Here is a 20,826-nt window from a genome sequence, read left to right as displayed (position 1 = left end):
TTGAATTAATAGAACTAGTTTATTTAGTTGAATTAATAGAACTAGTAAGTGTTTAATGTTTCACCTATATATGAACATATGTTAGATATTAATGTCAAATGTTAGATGAATTAGATATAAATTATATGTTAGGTATATATTTAATTTAGTTATATGAGACTTCATTATCTAATTAACATTTTATTATATAGAACTAGCTACCTTTTTTTAGTAAGAAAATTAATAGAACTAGTTTAGTTGAATTAATTAGTTGAACTAGTTAGTTGAATTAGTTCAATTAATTAGGTATATTCTTCGTAAGTGCTTAGTTGAATTAGTTGAATTAATTAGTTGAACTAGTTGAATTAACAGAATTAGTTGAATTAATAGAACTAATAAGTGCTTAATGTTTCACCTATGAACATAGGAATGTCGTCTGACGACGAACACGATTTCATTATGTGCGAATACTGCGAAGACCAGCGCGGCCTGTGCGGCAGAAATTTTCTAATTGATGATAGACGCTTCAGCATCAAGCTGGATGAGAACTTCGAAGTGGATACAGTAAGTCACAACGACAAGTCTTTTTTCGTAATTAAGCATGACTTATGCTTCATTTGCTTCAACTTTTAATTTTAATTTTCACTATTCTACTAGCGTATCCCCTGCCATGTAAGAATTTTTGTCTTGGATAAGATAGGTTTCAGTCCTAATGAAACTATGGAGGTAAAAAGAGTTTACTTGAAGACCGAGCATGGTTATACCTTCAACGTCAAATTATACAATGCAGACACATACACCTATTTTGAATGCAAAACTTGGCAAGCACTATGCAAGGCTTATGCATTTGAGCCTGATATGGTTATCACCTTTGATATTCGTCCGGAAGATGATATTGAAGGTAATAGAGACATCTGGGTCGATGTGCAGACGCCTCCAGTTCTACCATTATCTGAGTTTCTCAACCATATTTATGTCTTCGATATGAGATTATTTGAACCAGTTGAATAATTAATAGATCTCAATTTATATTGACAGCTTACTTCCAATCAAGCAAACATGTCCGGCGCTTGGTAGACAGGACCGTCCACTGTCCCGGGGCTGAACTAAACTGCGAGGAGACAAGTCATTATGTTTCATGGCTTGAGGATCTTGATGCTGTCAAGACAAATTTCTTTCCTGCACTTAGAAATGTTAGTAGTCAAAACATGCGACCAATAGTGTTCGTACTGAATTACGGTCACATATATTTAGGAAATATGGTAAGATTTCTACTATTTCTCCTGAGTGCATCTTTTGCATACATTATTTTTTAAGCTAAACTTCATTGCTAAGTATGTTACTATACGATGTTCTTCAACAGGGACTCCCGATGAATGTTGTGCCTGATTGGATCGAGACTAAAGGTACCATGAATATTGTTAGCTTACGGACAAGATATCCTACAATGCACTTTAGTGCATTCAGGATTTCTAATAGCGAGGAATGCTTAATAATAAAAGACTGGAGCAAAATTGTGAATGATCACAGAGAAGTACTAGGGGGCAGCAATCAGAAGCGCAACCCATGATTAGGAGACAGGTTCATCTGCATGCTCCAATATGATGAATCAGCAAAGCTATACATGTTCTATGCTATTTTACCTGAGAGAGAGCAGCAGGAGTGATTAATTAGCAGGTTCATGCTCTTAGTACTTGTCCTCTCATGTCCGTGTTCTTCGTCCTGAACTTAATCTCAAAGAGTGATTTGCTTTTGTGGTGTTATGAACACTTATAATATCATTACCATGTTGAACTCGATGATATCTTTGCTATGAAAACCGTTGGCGATGATATATATGATGCAAGAGTTTTTATATTAATTAATATGATGATGATGATGAGTTATTATATCATTTATGAAAGAAATTGCATATTAGTTTCAACTGGATGGATTCTAGCTAAGTGATCAAGTATATGCCATATCCATATTACCTCGATCACTTAAGTAGGTGATCAAGTATATATAATATGGATATGACATATACTTGATGACTTTGCTAGGATCCACGCATCCAGTCAAACTAATCACCTAATAATTTAACAACTCATTATAATGTAAAACAATCACTAAATTAAATTGAAAACACAAAATTAAAGTAAAAATAAAAAATAAAACCAAAACACACCCAAACATTTAGTACCGGTTGGTGTTACCAACTGGTACTAATGTCCTACGCGCCGACGGAGCTGGCTTGTGCCACGTGGTTTCCCTTTAGCACCGGTTCATGCTGAACCGGTACTAACGGGAGGGGGGGCTTTAGTGCCTACAATTTAGTGCCGGTTACCGAACCGGCACTAAATGGCCTTATGAACTGGTGCTATTGCCCGGTTATGTACTAGTGTAGCCGTGTGCGGTGCCCCCCTCCACCACTGTCCACCTCGGTCATATTGTAGCGGTGCTTAGGCAAAGCCCTGCGTCGGTAGCTTCATCAACACCGTCACCATGCCATCATGCTGACGAAGCTCTTCCCAAAGCTCTACTGGATCGTGAGTTCGCAGGACGTCACCGAGCTGAACATGTGCTGAACGCGGAGGTGCCGTACGTTCGGTACTAAGGATCGGTTGCTCGTGAAGACGTACGACTACATCAACCGCATTGTCATAACGCTTCTGCTTACGGTCTACGAGGGTACATAGACGATACTCTCCCCTCTCGTTGTTATGCATCACCATGATCTTGCGTGTGCGTAGGAATTTTTTTGAAATTACTATGTTCCCCAATAGTGGTATCAGAGCCAGGTTTATGCGTAGATGTTATATGCATGAGTAGAACACAAGTGAGTTGTGGGCGATATAAGTCATACTGCTTACCAGCATGTCACACTTTGGTTCGGCGGTATTGTTGGATGAAGCACCTCGGACTGACATTACGCGTACGCTTACGTGAGACGGGTTCTACCGACGTGCTTTGCACACAGGTGGCTGGCGGGTGTCAGTTTCTCCAATTTTAGTTGAGCCGAGTGTGACTACGCCCGGTCCTTGTTGAAGGTTAAAACATCACTAACGTGACGAACTATCGTTGTGGTTGTGATGCGTAGGTAAGAACGGTTCTTACTCAGCCCGTAGCAGCCACGTAAACCTTGCAACAACAAAGTAGAGGACGTCTAACTTGTTTTTGCATGGCATGTTGTGATGTGATATGATCAAGGCATGATGCTATATTTTATTGTATGAGATGATCATGTTTTGTAACGGAGTTATCGGCAACTGGCAGGAGCCATATGGTTGTCGCTTTATTGTATGAAATGCAATCGCCATGTAATTGCTTTAATTTATCACTAAGCAGTAGCGATAGTTGTAGAAGCAATAGTTGGCGAGACGACAACGATGCTACGATGGAGATCAAGGTGTCGCGCCGGTGACGATGGTGATTGATGTCTACTACACAACCTTCTTCTTATAGACGTTGTTGGGCCTCCAAGTGCAGAGGTTTGTAGGACAGTAGCAAATTTCCCTCAAGTGGATGACCTAAGGTTTATCAATCCGTGGGAGATGTAGGTTGAAGATGGTCTCTCTCAAACAACCCTGCAACCAAATAACAAAGAGTCTCTTGTGTCACCAACACACCCAATACAATGGTAAATTATATAGGTGCACTAGTTCGGCGAAGAGATGGTGATGCAAGTGCAATATAGATGGTAGATAAAGGTTTTTGTAATCTGAATATGTAAAAACAGCAAGGTAGCAAGCGATAAAAATGAGCATAAACGGTTTTGCAATGCTAGGAAACAAGGCCTAGGGTTCATACTTTCACTAGTGCAAGTTATCTCAATAATAATAACATAATAAGATCATATAACTATCCCTCAACATGCAACAAAGAGTCACTCCAAAGTCACTAATAGCGGAGAACAAACGAAGAGATTATTGTAGGGTACGAAACCACCTCAAAGTTATTCTTTCTTATCGATCTATTCAAGAGTTCGTACTAGAATAACACCTTAAGACACAAATCAACCAAACCCCTAATGTCACCTAGATACTCCAATGTCACCTCAAGTACCCGTGGGTATGATTATACGATATGCATCACACAATCCCAGATTCATCTATTCAACCAACACATAGAACCTCAAAGAGTGCCCCAAAGATTCTACCGGAGAGTCAAGATGAAAACGTGTGCCAACCCCTATGCATAAGTTCACGAGGTCACGAAACTCGAAAGTTGATCACCAAAACATACATCAAGTGGATCACGTGATATCCCATTGTCACCACAGATAAGCACATGCAAGACATACATCAAGTGTTCTCAAATCCTTAAAGACTCAATCCGACAAGATAACTTCAAAGGGAAAAATCAATCCATTACAAGAGAGTAGAGGGGGAGAAACATCATAAGATCCAACTATAATAGCAAAGATCACGATAGATCAAGATCGTACCGAGTCAAGAACATGAGAGAGAGAGAGAGATCAAACATATAGCTACTAGTACATACCCTCAGCCCCGAGGGTGAACTACTCCTTCCTCTTCATGGAGAGCGCCGGGATGATGAAGATGGCCACCGGAGAGGGATGATGAAGACGGTGCCGGAACGGGTCTAGATTGGTTTTCGGCGGCTACGGAGGCTTCTGGCGGCGGAACTCCCGATCTATTCCGCTCCCTGATGTTTTTAGGGTATATGGACATATATAGGCCAAAGAAGTCGGTCAGGGGAGCCACGACGGGCCCGCGAGGGTGGGGGGCGTGCCCAGGGGGTAGGGCGCGCCTCCCTGCCTCGTGGCTTCCTCGAAGCTTCCGTGACGTCTACTCCAAGTCTCCAGGATTGCTTCCGTTCCAAAAATAAATCCCCCGAAGTTTTCATTCCGTTTGGACTCTGTTTGATATTCCTTTTCTTCGAAACACCGAAATAGGCGAGAAAACAACAATTTGGGCTGGGCCTCCGGTTAATAGGTAAGTCCCAAAAATAATATAAAACTGTTTAGTAAAGCCCATAAACATCCAAAACAGATAATATAATAGCATGGAACAATAAAAAATTATAGATACGTCGGAGACGTATCAGCATCTCCAAGCTTAATTCCTGCTTGTCCTCGAGTAGGTAAATGATAAAAACAGAATTTTTGATGTGGAATGCTTCCTAACATATTTCTCAATGTATTTTTCTTTATTGTGGCATGAATATTCAGATCCGAAAGATTCAAGATAAAAGTTTAATATTGACATAAAAATAATAATACTTCAAGCATACTAACTAAGCAATCATGTCTTCTCAAAATAACATGGCCAAAGAAAGTTCATCCCTACAAAATCATATAGTTTGGTCATGCTCCATTTTTGTCACACAAGAATGCTCTCATCATGCACAACCCCGATGACAAGCCAAACAATTGTTTCATACTTTAGTGATCTCAAACTTTTTTCAACTTTCACGCAATACATGAGCGTGAGCCATGGATATAGCACTATGGGTGGAATAGAATACAATGGAAGGGGGTTATGTGGAGAAGACAAAAAGGAGAAAGTCTCACATTGACGCGGCTAATCAATGGGCTAGGGAGATGCCCATCAATTGATGTCAATGCAAGGAGTAGGGATTGCCATGCAACGGATGCACACTAGTAGAAAAAGGGCCATTTGTCACGGTTCTAGAGGGCCTTTAGTCCCGGTTCGTTACTAAAGCCTCCCCATTTAGTCCCGGTTCTTACACGAACCGGGACTAAAGGTTGTCCACGTGGCCACTGTTTGGAGCTACCAACCGGGACTAAAGGTATTTTTCCATAATTTTTTTATTTTTTTTATTTTTTTTTGGTTTTCAAATTTCTGAATTATTTTCTACTTTAATCTCTAATCACCCCTCATCACTGCTCTATTTAACCTATAATCTCCAATCACCCCTCATCATTACAAATCATCTAATTTCCCGGCCGGTCACCCATCCTCTCACTACTCCAGTCTAAGCACGCTTAACTTCCGGGTTCTATTCCCCCTCGTTTTCAAGTCTGCACTTATTGTTTTCCTGACAATATTAAGATGCCAATCCTATTAACCATCAGGAGCTTAGCTTGAGCATGAAGTAATTTGACCATAATTTCACAATAGTAAGATGTCATTCCAAAACAGTAATTATTTAGTAACACTAATATTTCTTAAATAAGTAGTTCGACCACAGTTTGACCATATTTGACCAAAATTCAAAAAATTGAAATAATTATTTAGTAACACTAATATTCTTGAATAATTATGTAGTAACACTAATATTTCTTGAATAAGTAGTGTGACCATAGTTTGACCAGATTTGACCAATATTCAAAAAAAACTATAATAATTACTTAGAAACACTAATATTCTTGAATAATTATTTAGTAACACTAATACTTCTTGAATAAGTAGTTTGACCTGATTTAACCAAAATTAAAAAAAACTGAAATTTGAGCATAACTTTTTTTCCTTTTAGAATTTGAGGATTCTAAAATTTTCGAAACAAGCCATAGGCTGTCAAAATCGGATGCGGCCGTTTTACTTTTTCATGACACTTTTTTTTGCAAAACATGTCCAAATTTAAGTTTTTAAATTTTCCTAAGTAGTAGATGTAGTAATATAACTACATCTCGAAGAATTTTAATTTTTGAAGTTTTGAAACTGGGACCTTTAGTCCCGGTTTGAGACACTAACCAGGACTAAAGGGCATTGCACCCTTTAGTCCCGGTTCGTGTCTCAAACCAGGACTAAAGGTGTAATCTTTAGTCCCGGTTTGAGATACGAACCGGGACTAAAGCGCATCGCACCCTTTAGTCCCGGTTCGTGTCTCAAACCGGGACTAAAGGGCTCATTTGAACCGGGACTAATGCCTTTAGCCGCATGAACCGGGACCAATGCTCACATTACTCCTAGTACGTGAGTGAACCGGGACTAATGGGCTTATCTGGCCCGAACGAAAGCCCTGTTTTCTACTAGTGGCACTAGAGCTATAAATGTATGAAAGCTCAAAAAAAGAAACTAAGTTGGTGTGCATCCAACTTGCTTGCTCACGAAGACCTAGGGCACTTGAGGAGGCCCATTGTTGGAATATACAAGCCAAGTTCTATAATGAAAAATTCCCACTAGTATATGAAAGTGACAAAACAAGAGACTCTCTGTCATAAAGATCATGGTGCTACTTTGAAGCACAAGTGTGGAAAAAAGGATAGTAGCATTGACCCTTTTTATTTTATTTTTTGGGCCTTTTTTTGGCCTTTCTCTTTTATTCTTTATTTTCTTCTTCTTCTTTTTGGGACAATTCTCTATTAATGATGATCATCACACTTCTATTTATTTACAACTCAATGATTACAACTCGATACTAGAACAAGATATGACTCTATATGAATGCCTCCGGCGGTGTACCGGGAAATGACTCATGAGTGACATGTATGAAAGAATTATGAACGGTGGCTTTGCCACAAATACGATGTCAACTACATGATCATGCAAGGCAATATGACAATGATGATGCATATCGTAATAAACGGAATGGTGGAAAGTTGCGTGGCAATATATCTCGGAATGGCTATGGAAATGCCATAATAGGTAGGTATGGTGGCTGTTTTGAGGAAGATATAAGGAGGATTATGTGTAATAGAGCGTATCATATCACGGGGTTCGGATGCACCGGCGAAGTTTGCACCAACTCTTAAGGTGAGAAAGGGCAATGCACGGTACCGAAGAGGCTAGCAATGATGGAAGGGTGAGAGTGCGTATAATCCATGGACTCAACATTAGTCATAAAGAACTCACATACTTATTGCAAAAATCTAGAATTCATCAAAAACCAAGTACTACGCGCATTCTCCTAGGGGGATAGATTGGTAGGAAAAGACCATCGCCCGTCCCTGACCGCCACTCATAAGGAAGACAATCAAATAACACCTCATGTTTCAAATTTGTTACACAATGTTTACCATACATGCATGCTACTGGACTTGCAAACTTCAACACAAGTATTTATCAAATTCACAACTACTCAACTAGCACAACTTTAATATCACTATCTCCATATCTCAAAACAATCATCGAGTATCAAACTTCTCTTAGTATTCAATGAACTTATATGAAAGTTGTTTTATTATAGCAAAAGAAAATTACCGTGTTGTTCTAAAGGACTCTCAAAATATATAAGTGAAGCATGAGAGATCAATTATTTCTATAAAATAAAACCACCACTGTGCTCTAAAAGATATAAGTGAAGCACTAGAGCAAAAACTATATAGCTCAAAAGATATAAGTGAAGCACATAGAGTATTCTAATAAATTCCAATTATGTGTGTCTCTCTCAAAAGGTGTGTAAAGCAAGGATGATTGTGGTAAACTAAAAAGCAAAGACTCAAATCATACAAGATGCTCCAAGCAAAACACATATCACGTGGTGAATAAAAATATAGCTCCAAGTAAAGTTACCGATGAACGAAGACAAAAGAGGGGATGCCTTCCAGGGCATCCCCAAGCTTAGGCTTTTTGGTGTCCTTGGATTTTACCGTGGGGTGCCTTGGTCATCCCCAAGCTTAGGCTCTTGCCAATCCTTGTTCATAATCCATTGAATCTTTACCCAAAACTTGAAAACTTCACATCACAAAACTCAACTAAAAACTCGTAAGCTCCGTTCGTATAAGAAAATAAATCACCACTTAGGTACTGTTGTGAACTCATTATAAATTTATATTGGTGTAATATCTACTGTATTCCAACTTCTCTATGGTTCATACCCTCCGATACTACTCATAGATTCATCAAAATAAGCAAACAACACATAGAAAACAGAATCTGTCAAAAACAGAACAGTCTGTAGTAATCTGGATCAAACGTATACTTCTGGAACCCCAAAAATTCTAAAATAAATTTCTTGACGTGAGGAATTCATCTATTAATCATCTTCAAAAATAATTAACAAAATATCACTCTCAAATAAAAAATGGCAGCTAATATCGTGAGCGCTAAAGTTTCTGTTTTTTACAGCAAGATCGCAAAGACTTTCCCCAAGTCTTCCCAAATGTTCTACTTGGCACAAACACTAATTAAAACATAAAACCACATCTAACCAGAGGCTAGATAGATTATTTATTACCAAACAGGAACAAAAATCAAGGAACAAAAATAAAATTGGGTTGCCTCCCAACAAGCGCTATCGTTTAACGCCCCTAGCTAGGCATGATGATTTCAATGATGCTCACATAAAAGATAAGAATTGTAACATAAAGAGAGCATCATGAATAATATAACTAGCACATTTAAGACTAACCCACTTGCTATGCATAGGGATTTTGTGAGCAAACAATTTATGGGAACAATAATCAACTAGCATAGGAAGGCAAAACAAGCATAACTTCATAACTTTAAGCACATAGAGAGGAAACTCGATATTATTGCAATTCCTACAAGCATATGTTCCTCCCTCATAATAATTACATGTAGGATCATAAGAAAATTCAACAATATAGCTATCACAAAACATATTCTTAACACGATCCACGTGTATGAAAAGTTGACACTCTTCCAAAATAGTGGGATTAACATTAACTAAAGTCATGACCTCTCCAAACCCACTTTTATAATTATCACAATAAGATTCAACACCCTCCAAAATAGTGGGATCATTACTTCCTATAGTTGACACTCTTCCAAACCCACATTCATCAATATAATCATCATAAATAGGAGGCATGCTATCATCAAAATAAATTTGCTCATCAAAACTTGGGGGACAAAAAATATCATCTTCATCAAACATAGCATCCCCAAGCTTGTGGCTTTGCATATCATTAGCATCATGGGTATTCATAGAATCCATACTAACAATATTGCAATCATGCTCATCATCCAAAGATTTAGTGCCAAACATTCTAATGCATTCTTCTTCTAGCATTTTGGCACAATTATCGAAATCCTTATTTTCATGAAAGATATTAAAAATATGAAGCATATGAGGTACCCTCAATTCCATTTTTTATTTTTATTTTATAGACTATACTAGTGATAAAACAAGAAACAATAACATTCGATTGCAAGATCTAAATATATACCTACAAGTGCTAACCTCCCCGACAACGGTGCCAGAAAAGAGCTTGATGTCTACTATACAACCTTCTTCTTGTAGAAGTTGTTGGGCCTCCAAGTGCAGAGGTTTGTAGGACAGTAGCAAATTTCCCTCAAGTGGATGAACTAAGGTTTATAATCCATGGGAGGCGTAGGTTGAAGATGTGGTCTCTCTCAAACAACCCTGCAACCAAATAACAAAGGGTATCTTGTGTCGCCAACACACCCAATACAATGGTAAATTGTATAGGTGCACAAGTTCGGCAAAGAGATGGTGATACAAGTGCAATATGGATGGTAGATAAAGGTTTTTGTAATCTGAAAATATAAAAATAGCAAGGTAGCAAGCGATAAAAATGAGCGTAAATGGTATTGCGATTCTAGGAAACAAGGCCTAGGGTTCATACTTTCACTAGTGCAAGTTCTCTCAATAATAATAACATAATAAGATCATATAACTATCCCTCAACATGCAACAAGAGTCACTCTAAAGTCACTAATAGTGGAGAACAAATGAAGAGATTATTGTAGGGTACGAAACCATCTCAAAGTTATTCTTTCTGATCGATATTATTCAAGATTTCTTACTAGAATAACACCTTAAGACACAAATCAACCAAAACCCTAATGTCACCTAGATACTCTAATGTCACCTCAAGTATCCGTGGGTATGATTATATGATATGCATCACACAATCTCAGATTCATCTATTCAACCAACACATAGAACCTCAAAGAGTGCCCCAAAGTTTCTATCAGAGAGTCAAGACAAAAACGTGTGCCAACCCCTATGCATAAGTTCCCGAGGTCACGGAACTCACAAGCTGATCACCAATACATACATCAAGCGGATCACGTGATATCCCATTGTCACCATAGATAAGCACATGCAAGACATACATCAAGTGTTCTCAAATCCTTAAAGACTCAATCTGTTAAGATAACTTCAAAGGGAAAACTCAATCCATTACAAGAGAGTAGAGGGGGAGAAACATCATAAGATCCAACTATAATAGCAAAGCTCGCAATACATCAAGATCGTACCGAGTCAAGAACACGAGAGAGAGAGAGAGATCAAACACATAGCTACTGGTAAATACTCTCAGCCCCGAGGGTGAACTACTCCCTCCTCGTCATGGAGAGCGCCGGGATGATGATGATGGTCACCGAAGAGGGATTCCCCCCTCCGGTAGGGTGCTGGAACGGGTCTAGATTGGTTTTCGGTGGCTACAGAGGCTTTTGGCGGTGGAACTCCCGATCTATTCTGCTCCCTGATGTTTTTAGGGTATATGGACATATATAGGCGAAATAAGTCGGTCAGGGGAGCCATGAGGGGCCCACGAGAGTGGGGGGTGCGCCTCCCTACCTTGTGGCTTCCTCGAAGCTTCCCCGACGTCTACTCCAAGTCTCTTTGATTGCTTCCGTTCCAAAAGTAACTCTCCCAAAGGTTTCATTCCATTTGGACTCCGTTTGATATTCCTTTTCTTCGAAACACTGAAATAGGCAAGAAAACAACAATTTGGGCTGGGCATCCGGTTAATAGGTTAGTCCCAAAAATAATATAAAGTGTTTAGTAAAGCCCATAAACATCCAAAACAGATAATATAATAGCATGGAACAATCAAAAATTATTGATACATTGGGGACGTATCAGTAATCATGACGATGCTTTGGAGATGGAGATCAAAGGCACAAGATGATGATGGCCATATCATATCACTTATATTGATTGCATGTGATGATTATCCTTTATGCATCTTATTCTGCTTTGATTGACGGTAGCATTGTAAGATGATCTCTCACTAAAAAAAATTCAAGGTACAAGTGTTCTCCCTGAGAATGCACCGTTGCAAAAGTTCGTCGTGCCGAGACACCATGTGATGATCGGGTGTGATAAGCTCGACGTTCTTATACAACGGGTGCAAGCCAGTTTTGCAGACGCATAATACTCGGGTTAAACTTGACGAGCCTAGCATATACAAATATGGCCTCAGAACACTGAGACCGAAAGGTCGAGCGTGAATCATATAGTAGATAGTATCAACATAGTGATGTTCACCTTTGAAAACCACTCCATTTCACGTGATGATCGGTTATGGTTTAGTTGATTTGGATCACGTGATCACTTAGATGATTAGAGGGATATCTATCTAAGTGTGAGTTCTTAAGTAAATACGACTAATTGAACTTAAATTTATCATGAACTTAGTCCCTGATAGTATTTTGCTTTTCTATGTTGTTGTGGATAGATGGCCCGTGCTGTTGTTCCATTGAATTTTAATGCGTTCCTTGAGAAAGCGAAGTTGAAAGATGATGGTAGCAATTACACGCACTGGGTCCGTAACTTGAGGATTATCCTCATTCCTGCATAGTTGAATTACGTCCTGGAAGCACCGCTAGGTGCCAGGCCTGCTGTAGATGCTACTGATGACGTTAAGCATGTCTGGCAGAGCAAAGCTGATGACTACTCGATAGTTCAGTGTGCCATGCTTTACGGCTTAGAACCGAGACTTCAACGACGTTTTGAACGTCATGGAGCATATGAGATGTTCCAGGAGTTGAAGTTGATATTTCAAGCAAATGCCCGGTCTAAGAGATACGAAGTCTCCAATAAGTTCTACAGCTGCAAGATGGAGGAGAATAGTTCTGTCAGTGAACATATACTCAGAATGTCTGGGTACTACAATCACTTGATTCAATTGGGAGTTAATCTGCCGGATGATAGTGTCATTGATAGAATTCTTCAATCACTGCCATGAAGCTACAAGAGCTTCGTGATGAACTATAATATGGAAGGGATGGATATGACAATTCCCGAGCTCTTCGCAATGCTAAAGGCTGCGGAGGTAGAAATCAAGAAGGAGCATCAAGTGTTGATGGTCAACAAGACCACCAGTTTCTAGAAAAAAAGGCAAAGGGAAGAAGAAAGGGGAACTTCAAAAAGAACGGCAAACAAGTTGCTGCTCAGGAGAAGAAACCCAAGTCTAGACCTAAGCCTGAGACTGAGTGCTTCTACTACAAATAGACTGGTCACTGGAAGTGGAACTGCCCCAAGTATTTGCGGATAAGAAGGATGGTAAGGTGAACAAAGGTATATGTGATATACATGTTATTGATGTGTACCTTACTAGAGCTCGCAGTAGCACCTGGGTATTTGATACTAGTTCTGTTGCTAATATTTGCAACTCGAAACTGGGACTACAGATTGAGCGAAGATTAGCTAAGGACGAGGTGACGATGCGTGTGGGAAATGGTTCCAAAGTCGATGTGATCGTCGTCGGCACGCTACCTCTACATCTACCTTCAGGATTAATTTTAGACCTGAATAATTGTTATTTGGTGCCAGCGTTAAGCATGAACATTATATCTGGATCTTGTTTGATGCGAGACGATTATTCATTTAAATATGAGAATAATGGTTGTTCTATTTATATGAGTAATATCTTTTATGGTCATGCACTCTTGAGGAATGGTCTATTTGTGTTGAATCTCGATAGTAGTAATACACATATTCATAATGTTGAAGCCAAAAGATGCAGCGTTGATAATGATAGTGCAACTTATTTGTGGCACTGCTGTTTAGGTCATATTGGTGTAAAGCGCATGAAGAAACTCCATATTGATGGACTTCTTCAAACTCTTGATTATGAATCACTTGGTACTTGCGAACCATGCCTCATGGGCAAGATGACTAAAACGCCGTTCTCCGGAACAATGGAGAGAGCAACAGATTTATTGGAAATCATACATACTGATGTATGTGGTCCAATGAATACTGAGGCTCACGGCGGGCATCATTATTTTCTCACCTTCACAGATGATTTGAGCAGATATCGGTATATCTACTTAATGAAACATAAGTCTGAAACATTTGAAAAGTTCAAAGAATTTCAGAGTCAAGTGGAAAATCATCGTAACGAGAAAATAAAGTTTCTATGATCTAATCATGGAGGAGAATATTTGAGTAACGAGTTTGGTATGCATTTGAAACAATGTGGAATAGTTTCGCAACTCACGCTACACGAAACACCACAGCATAATGGTGTGTCCAAACATCGTAATCGTACTTTACTAGATATGGTGCGATCTATGATGTCTCTTACTGATTTACTGCTATCGTTTTGGGGTTATGCTTTAGAGACGGCTGCATTCATGTTAAATAGGGCACCATTGAAATCCATTGAGATGACGCCTTATGAACTGTGGTTTGGCAAGAAACCAAAGTTGACGTTTCCTAAAATTTGGGGTTGCGATGCTTATGTGAAAAAACTTCAACCTGATAAGCGCGAACCCAAATCAGAGAAATGCATCTTCATAGGATACCCAAAGGAAACTATTGGGTACACCTTCTATCACAGATCCGAAGGCAAGACATTTGTTGCTAAGAATGGATCCTTTCTAGAGAAGGAGTTTCTCTCGAAAGAAGTGAGTGGGAGGAAAGTAGAACTTGATGAGGTAATTGTACCTGCTCCCTTATTGGAAAGTAGTTCATCACAGAAACCGGTTCCTGTGACACCTACACCAATTAGTGAGGAAGCTAATGATGATGATCATGAAACTTCAGATCAAGTTACTATCGAACCTCGTAGGTCAACTAGAGTAAGATCCACACCAGAGTGGTATGGTAATGCTGTTCTGGAAGTCATGTCACTTGACCATGGTGAACCTACGAACTATGAAGAAGCAATGGTGAGCCCAGATTCCGCAAAATGGCTTGAGGCCATGAAATCTGAGATGGGATCCATGTATGAGAACAAAGTGTGGACTTTGGTTGACTTGCCCGATGATCGGCAAGCCATCGAGAATAAATGGATCTTCAAGAAGAAGACTGACGCTGACGGTAATGTTACTATATACAAAGCTCCACTTGTTGCGAAAGGTTTTCGACAAGTTCAAGGGGTTGACTATGATGAGACTTTCTCACCTGTAGCGATGCTTAAGTCTGCCCGAATCATGTTAGCAATTGACGCATTTTATGATTATGAAATTTGGCAAATGGATGTCAAAACTGCATTCCTGAATGGATTTCTGGAAGAAGAGTTGTATATGATGCAACCAGAAGGTTTTTTCGATCCAAAGGGTGATAACAAAGTGTGCAAGCTCCAGCGATCCATTGATGGACTGGTGCAAGCCTCTCGGAGTTGGAATAAACGTTTTGATAGTGTGATCAAAGCATATGGTTTTATACAGACTTTTGGAGAAGCCTATATTTACAAGAAAGAGAGCGGGAGCTCTGTAGCATTTCTAATATTATATGTGGATGCCATATTGTTGATTTCGAAATGATATAGAATTTCTGGATAGCATAAAAGGATACTTGAATAAGAGTTTTTCAATGAATGACCTCAGAGAAGTTGCTTATATATTGGGCATCAAGATCTATAGAGATAGATCAAGACGCTTAATTGGACTTTCAAAAAGCACATACCTTGATAAAGTTTTGAAGAAGTTCAAAATGGATCAAGCAAAGAAAGGGTTCTTGTCTGTGTTACAAGGTATGAAGTTGAGTAAGACTCAATGCCCGACCACCGCAGAAGATAAAGAGAAAATGAGAAGTGTTCCCTATGCTTCAGCCATAGGCTCTATCATGTATGCAATGCTGTGTACCAGACCTGATGTGTGCCTTGCTATTAGTTTAGCAGGGAGGTACCAAGGTAATCTAGGAGTGGATCACTAGACAATGGTCAAGAACATCCTGAAATACCTGAAAAGGACTAAGGATATGTTTCTCGTTTATGAAGGTGACAAAGAGCTCGTCGTAAATGGTTACGTCGATGCAAGCTTTGACACTAATCTAGACGATTGTAAATCGCAAACCGGATACGTGTTTATATTGAACAGTGGAGCTGTTAGTTGGAGCAGTTCTAAACAAAGCGTCGTGGTAGGATCTACGTGTGAAGCGGAGTACATAGCTGCTTCGGAAGCAACAAATGAAGGAGTCTGGATGAAGGAGTTCATATCCGATCTAGGTGTCATACCTAGTGCATCGGGTCCAATGAATATCTTTTGTGACAATACTGGTGCAATTGCCTTGGCAAAGGAATCCAGATTTCACAAGAGAACCAAGCACATCAAGAGACGCTTCAATTCCATCCGGGATGCTGCAGATTTGCAAGATACATACGGAGCCGAATGCTGCAGACTCATTGACTAAGCCTCTTCCACGAGCAAAACATGATCAACACCAAGACTCCATGGGTGTTAGAATCATTACTGTGTAATCTAGATTATTGACTCTTGTGCAAGTGGGAGACTGAAGGAAATATGCCCTAGAGGCAATAATAAAGTTATTATTTATTTCCACATATCATGATAAATGTTTATTATTCATGCTAGAATTGTATTAACCGGAAACATAATACATGTGTGAATACATAGACAAACATAGTGTCACTAGTATGCCTATACTTGACTAGCTTGTTGATCAAAGATGGTTGAGTTTCCTAGCCATAGACATGAGTTGTCATTTAATTAACGGGATCAGATCATTAGGAGAATGATGTGATTGGCATGACCCATTCCGTTAACTTAGCACTTGATCATTTAGTTTACTGCTATTGCTTTCTTCATGACTTATACATGTTCCTATGACTATGAGATTACGCAACTCCCGATTACCAGAAGAACCCTTTGTGTGCTACCAAACGTCACAACATAACTGGGTGATTATAAAGGTGCTCTACAGGTGTCTCTGATGGTGTTCGTTGAGTTGGCATAGATCGAGAATAGAATTTGTCACTCCGATTGTTGGAGAAGTACCTATGGGCCCTCTCGGTAATGCACATCACTATAAGCCTTGCAAGCAATGTGACTAATGATTTAGTTACAGGATGATGCATTGCGAAACGAGTAAATAGACTTGCTGGTAACGAGATTGAACTAGGTATTGAGATACCGACGATCGAATCTCGGGCAAGTAACATACCGATGACAAAGGGAACAACGTATGTTGTTATGTGGTTTGACCGATAAAGATCTTCGTAGAATATGTAGGAACCAATATGAGCATCCAGGTTCCGCTATTGGTTATTGACCGGAGACGTGTCTCAGTCATGTATACATGGTTCTCGAACCCGTAGGGTCCACACGCTTAAAGATCTGTGACGATCGGTATTATGAGTTTTTGTGTTTTGATGTACCGAAGGTAGTTCGGAATCCTAGATATGATCACGGACATGGCGAGGAGTCTTGAAATGGTCGATACATAAAGATCGATATATTGGACGACTATGTTCGGACACCGGAAGTGTTTTGGGAGGTTTCGGACATATACCGGAGTACCGGGGGGTTACCGGAACCCCCTAGGGAGTATATTGGGCCTAATGGGCCTTAGTGGGAGAAGAGGAGGGGCGGCCAGGGCAGCCGCGCGGCCCCTCCACCTCTAGTCCGAATTGGACAAGGAGGGAGGGAGGCGCCCCCCTTTCCTTCTCTCCCTTCCTTCTCCTCTCCTACTCCTACTTGGAAGGGGGGTCCTACTCCCGGTGGGAGTAGGACTCCTCATGGGGCGCGCCATCGGAGGCCGGCCCCCTCCCCCTCCTCCAATCCTTTATATACAGGGAGGGGGGACCCCTTGGAGACACAACAATTGATCATTGATCTCTTAGCCGTGTGTGGTGGCCCCCTCCACCATAATCCACCTCGGTCATATCATAGCGGTGCTTAGGCGAAGCCCCGCGTTGGTAGCTTCATCAACACCGTCACCACGCCGTCGTGCCGACGAAGCTCTTCCCAAAGCTCTACTGGATCATGAGTTCGCGGGACGTCACCGAGCTGAACGTGTGCTGAACGCGGAGGTGCCGTACGCTGAATGTATGTATGTCATCGTTGTCGATATAACCCCCTCCCGGATAACTTTGACATGAGGGGCGGTCGATATATATACCACGGGAGCACCCCCTCCCCCGGCCCTCTCGCTCGACTAAAACTCTCGACGACACCCAAACCCTAGAAAAAAAATGATGCCGGTATCCTACCCCCTCCCTCTGCGCCCCTACCCTATCAACAAACTCTCTTGAGGCCACCCAAATTTACCAAGTTAAAAGAGCGTTGTCGTCGAGGCCACCCCAAACCCTAGAGAAGCGTCGAGGCCAGGCCACTAATATGATTCCTTATTGTGGTTAGCTAGCTAGTTCAACGTTTGCCACTAATATATCCATCTGTCATGTTTGAATAATAATTGCCATGTTGTAAATATTTGCAGAAACTATGGATCCACACCCCCGAGACGAAGCACAAGAAGCGATGTTGGGGGAGATAATCGGACACGGAAGTGATGCCGTCTTGTGGTTTTCAACGACACATGCATCGATGGTCTGGAAAGACAGGATGAATAAGCAGGCTACAACGATGATCAAACAATGAAGGAGGAAGGACACCATGATGACGGTTCCGGTGATCGAATGGAGGGGGAAGGACACCGTGATGACGGCTCCAGTGACCGAATGGAGGGGGAAGTACACCGTGATAACGGCTTCGGTGACCGAACGGAGTCCGGCCAGGTATATATATATATACTAATTGATGCATTAATTGTTTTTGGTATGTACACATATTAACTCTCTTCTTTTTCTTCTTTTATAGCCCTCCGGATCGAGCAACACTTCGGTAACGAGACGAGGCCCGAAGAGAAAGTTGCGCTCGGATGAAAGGTACACGATCATCGAAATTGGTCGCGCTGGCCAACCGATCACATATAATGACACAATGCGAAGGTTTCCCAATTTTTTTTTATTTTTTTAAGCCCGTTTCGAAATGCGATGAAAACGGCGGTTTTGACCGTTCCTAACTAGTGGTTGAATCTTGGAAAAAGTTTAATATTTCTCTGATTAAATACATACTTATGTATCTAGAAATGATTTCTTGAAAAAATAAAGAGCAAACTATGAGGCAGCTGCAGTTCAAATTTGACCCGCTTCCTACTGAATCGGCGGGAATTTGTCTTTTTCACCAGAGGTGGATCAAGGCTTTTGACACCCAAACATTTGGTCAATTGTGAATCAAATATGGCCTAGTATTTTACAAAATTGATTTGGTCCAATTTTGCAACAAATATATGGTAGGTCCTTCACAAAAAGAACTCAATTCGGGCACTCGGAAAATGGAAAATGAATTTTCCGTGCAAAGAAAATAAAAAGTCCCTTAGGCAACATTGTTTGGAATTCCAATATGCACCCTTTTGCAAAATATGAGATCATTTGAACAAACTATGCCATGAATGTGGCCATAAGATTGATCATTTGGATTGAAAGCCATGAATCTCCACGCATGATAGCTCATTTCTGAGAACACTTTTTAAAAATAATTGCTGTATTACAAGTTTTTTATTTTTCCTGGTAACTTGGTCACATATAATGACACAATGCGAAGGCTTCCCAATTTTTTGATTTTTTTTGAATTTTTTATGCCTGTTTCAAAATGCGGTCAAAACGGCGGGCTTGACCGTTCCTAGCTAGTGGTTGAATCTTGGAATTTTTTTGGTGTTTCTCTGATTAAATAGATACTTTTGTACCTAGAAATGATTTTTGGAAAAAATAAATAGCAAACTATGAGGCAGCCGCAGTTCAAATTTGACCCGCTTTCTATTGAATCGGCAGAAATTTGTCTTTTTCACAAGAGGTGGATCAAAACTATTGACACCCAACCATTTGGTAAATTGTGCATTAAATATGGCCTAGTATTTTAGAAAAATGATTTGGTCCAATTTTGCAACAATTATTTGGGAGGTCCTTCACAAAAAAACCTCCTTTTGGGCACTCGAAAAATGGAAAATGGTTTTTTCGTCCAAAGAAAATGAAAACTTCCTTAGGCAACATTGTTTGCCATTTCAATATGCATCCTTTTGCACAATATGAGATCATTTGAACAAACTATGCCATGAATGTGGCCTTAAATTGATTATTTGGCTTGAAAGCCATTGATCTCCACACTTGATAGCTCGTTTCTGAGAACACTTTTTAAAAATAATTGCCGTATTACAAGATTGTTATTTTTCCTGGGAACTTGGCCACATATAACGACACAATGCGAAGGTTTCCCAGTTTTTTGATTTTTTTGAATTTTTATGCCGGTTTCAAAATGCGGTCAAAACGGCGGGAATAACCGTTCCTAGCTAGTGGTTGAATCTTAGAAATTCTTTTGGTTTTTCTCTGATTTAATAGATACTTATGTACCTAGAAACAATTTTCGGAAAAAATAAAGAGCAAACTACAAGGCAGCTATAGTTCAAATTTGACCCGCTTCCAACTGAATCGGCGAAAATTTGTTTTTTTTCACGAGAGGTGGATCAAAACTTTTTGCACCCAACTATTTGGTCAATTGTGAATTAAATATGACCTAGTATTTTAGAAAAATGATTTGATACAATTTTGCAACAAATATATTATAGGTCCTTCACAAAAAAACTTATTTCGAGCACTCGAAAAATAGAAAATTGATTTTTAGTTAACTACGACCAATTTTGTAGTTAACCATGACCAATTTAGATGGTCATGACATCGTATGCGTGTACTGCGTTTTGACTAGTCCATGGGCATTTCACGCGGATCGTGGATGGAACACCGTTGGATTTTTGCGGATCTAACGGCTGTCCTCACCCCAAGCCCGCCTAAGCCGAAACCCTAGTCCTCGTGGACATTTTTTGTTCACCCCCGCCTCCTTTCTTTCTCCCCTCGCTCTCCTCTCCTCCTCCCCTCCCCCCTCCCTCCCATGGCGAACCCCGCCGCCTCCCCTCTCCTCCTTCCCTCCTGTGTGCGTCGGCCACCTCCCTCCAGCGGAGCACGACCCCCACCCCCAAGCG

The sequence above is a fragment of the Triticum dicoccoides genome, chromosome 1A, assembly GCF_002162155.2.
Source record: "Triticum dicoccoides isolate Atlit2015 ecotype Zavitan chromosome 1A, WEW_v2.0, whole genome shotgun sequence".
Taxonomy (NCBI): Eukaryota; Viridiplantae; Streptophyta; class Magnoliopsida; order Poales; family Poaceae; genus Triticum; species Triticum dicoccoides.
The sequence above is the reverse complement of the archived record's forward strand: the minus strand, read 5'-3'. Positions refer to the sequence as shown.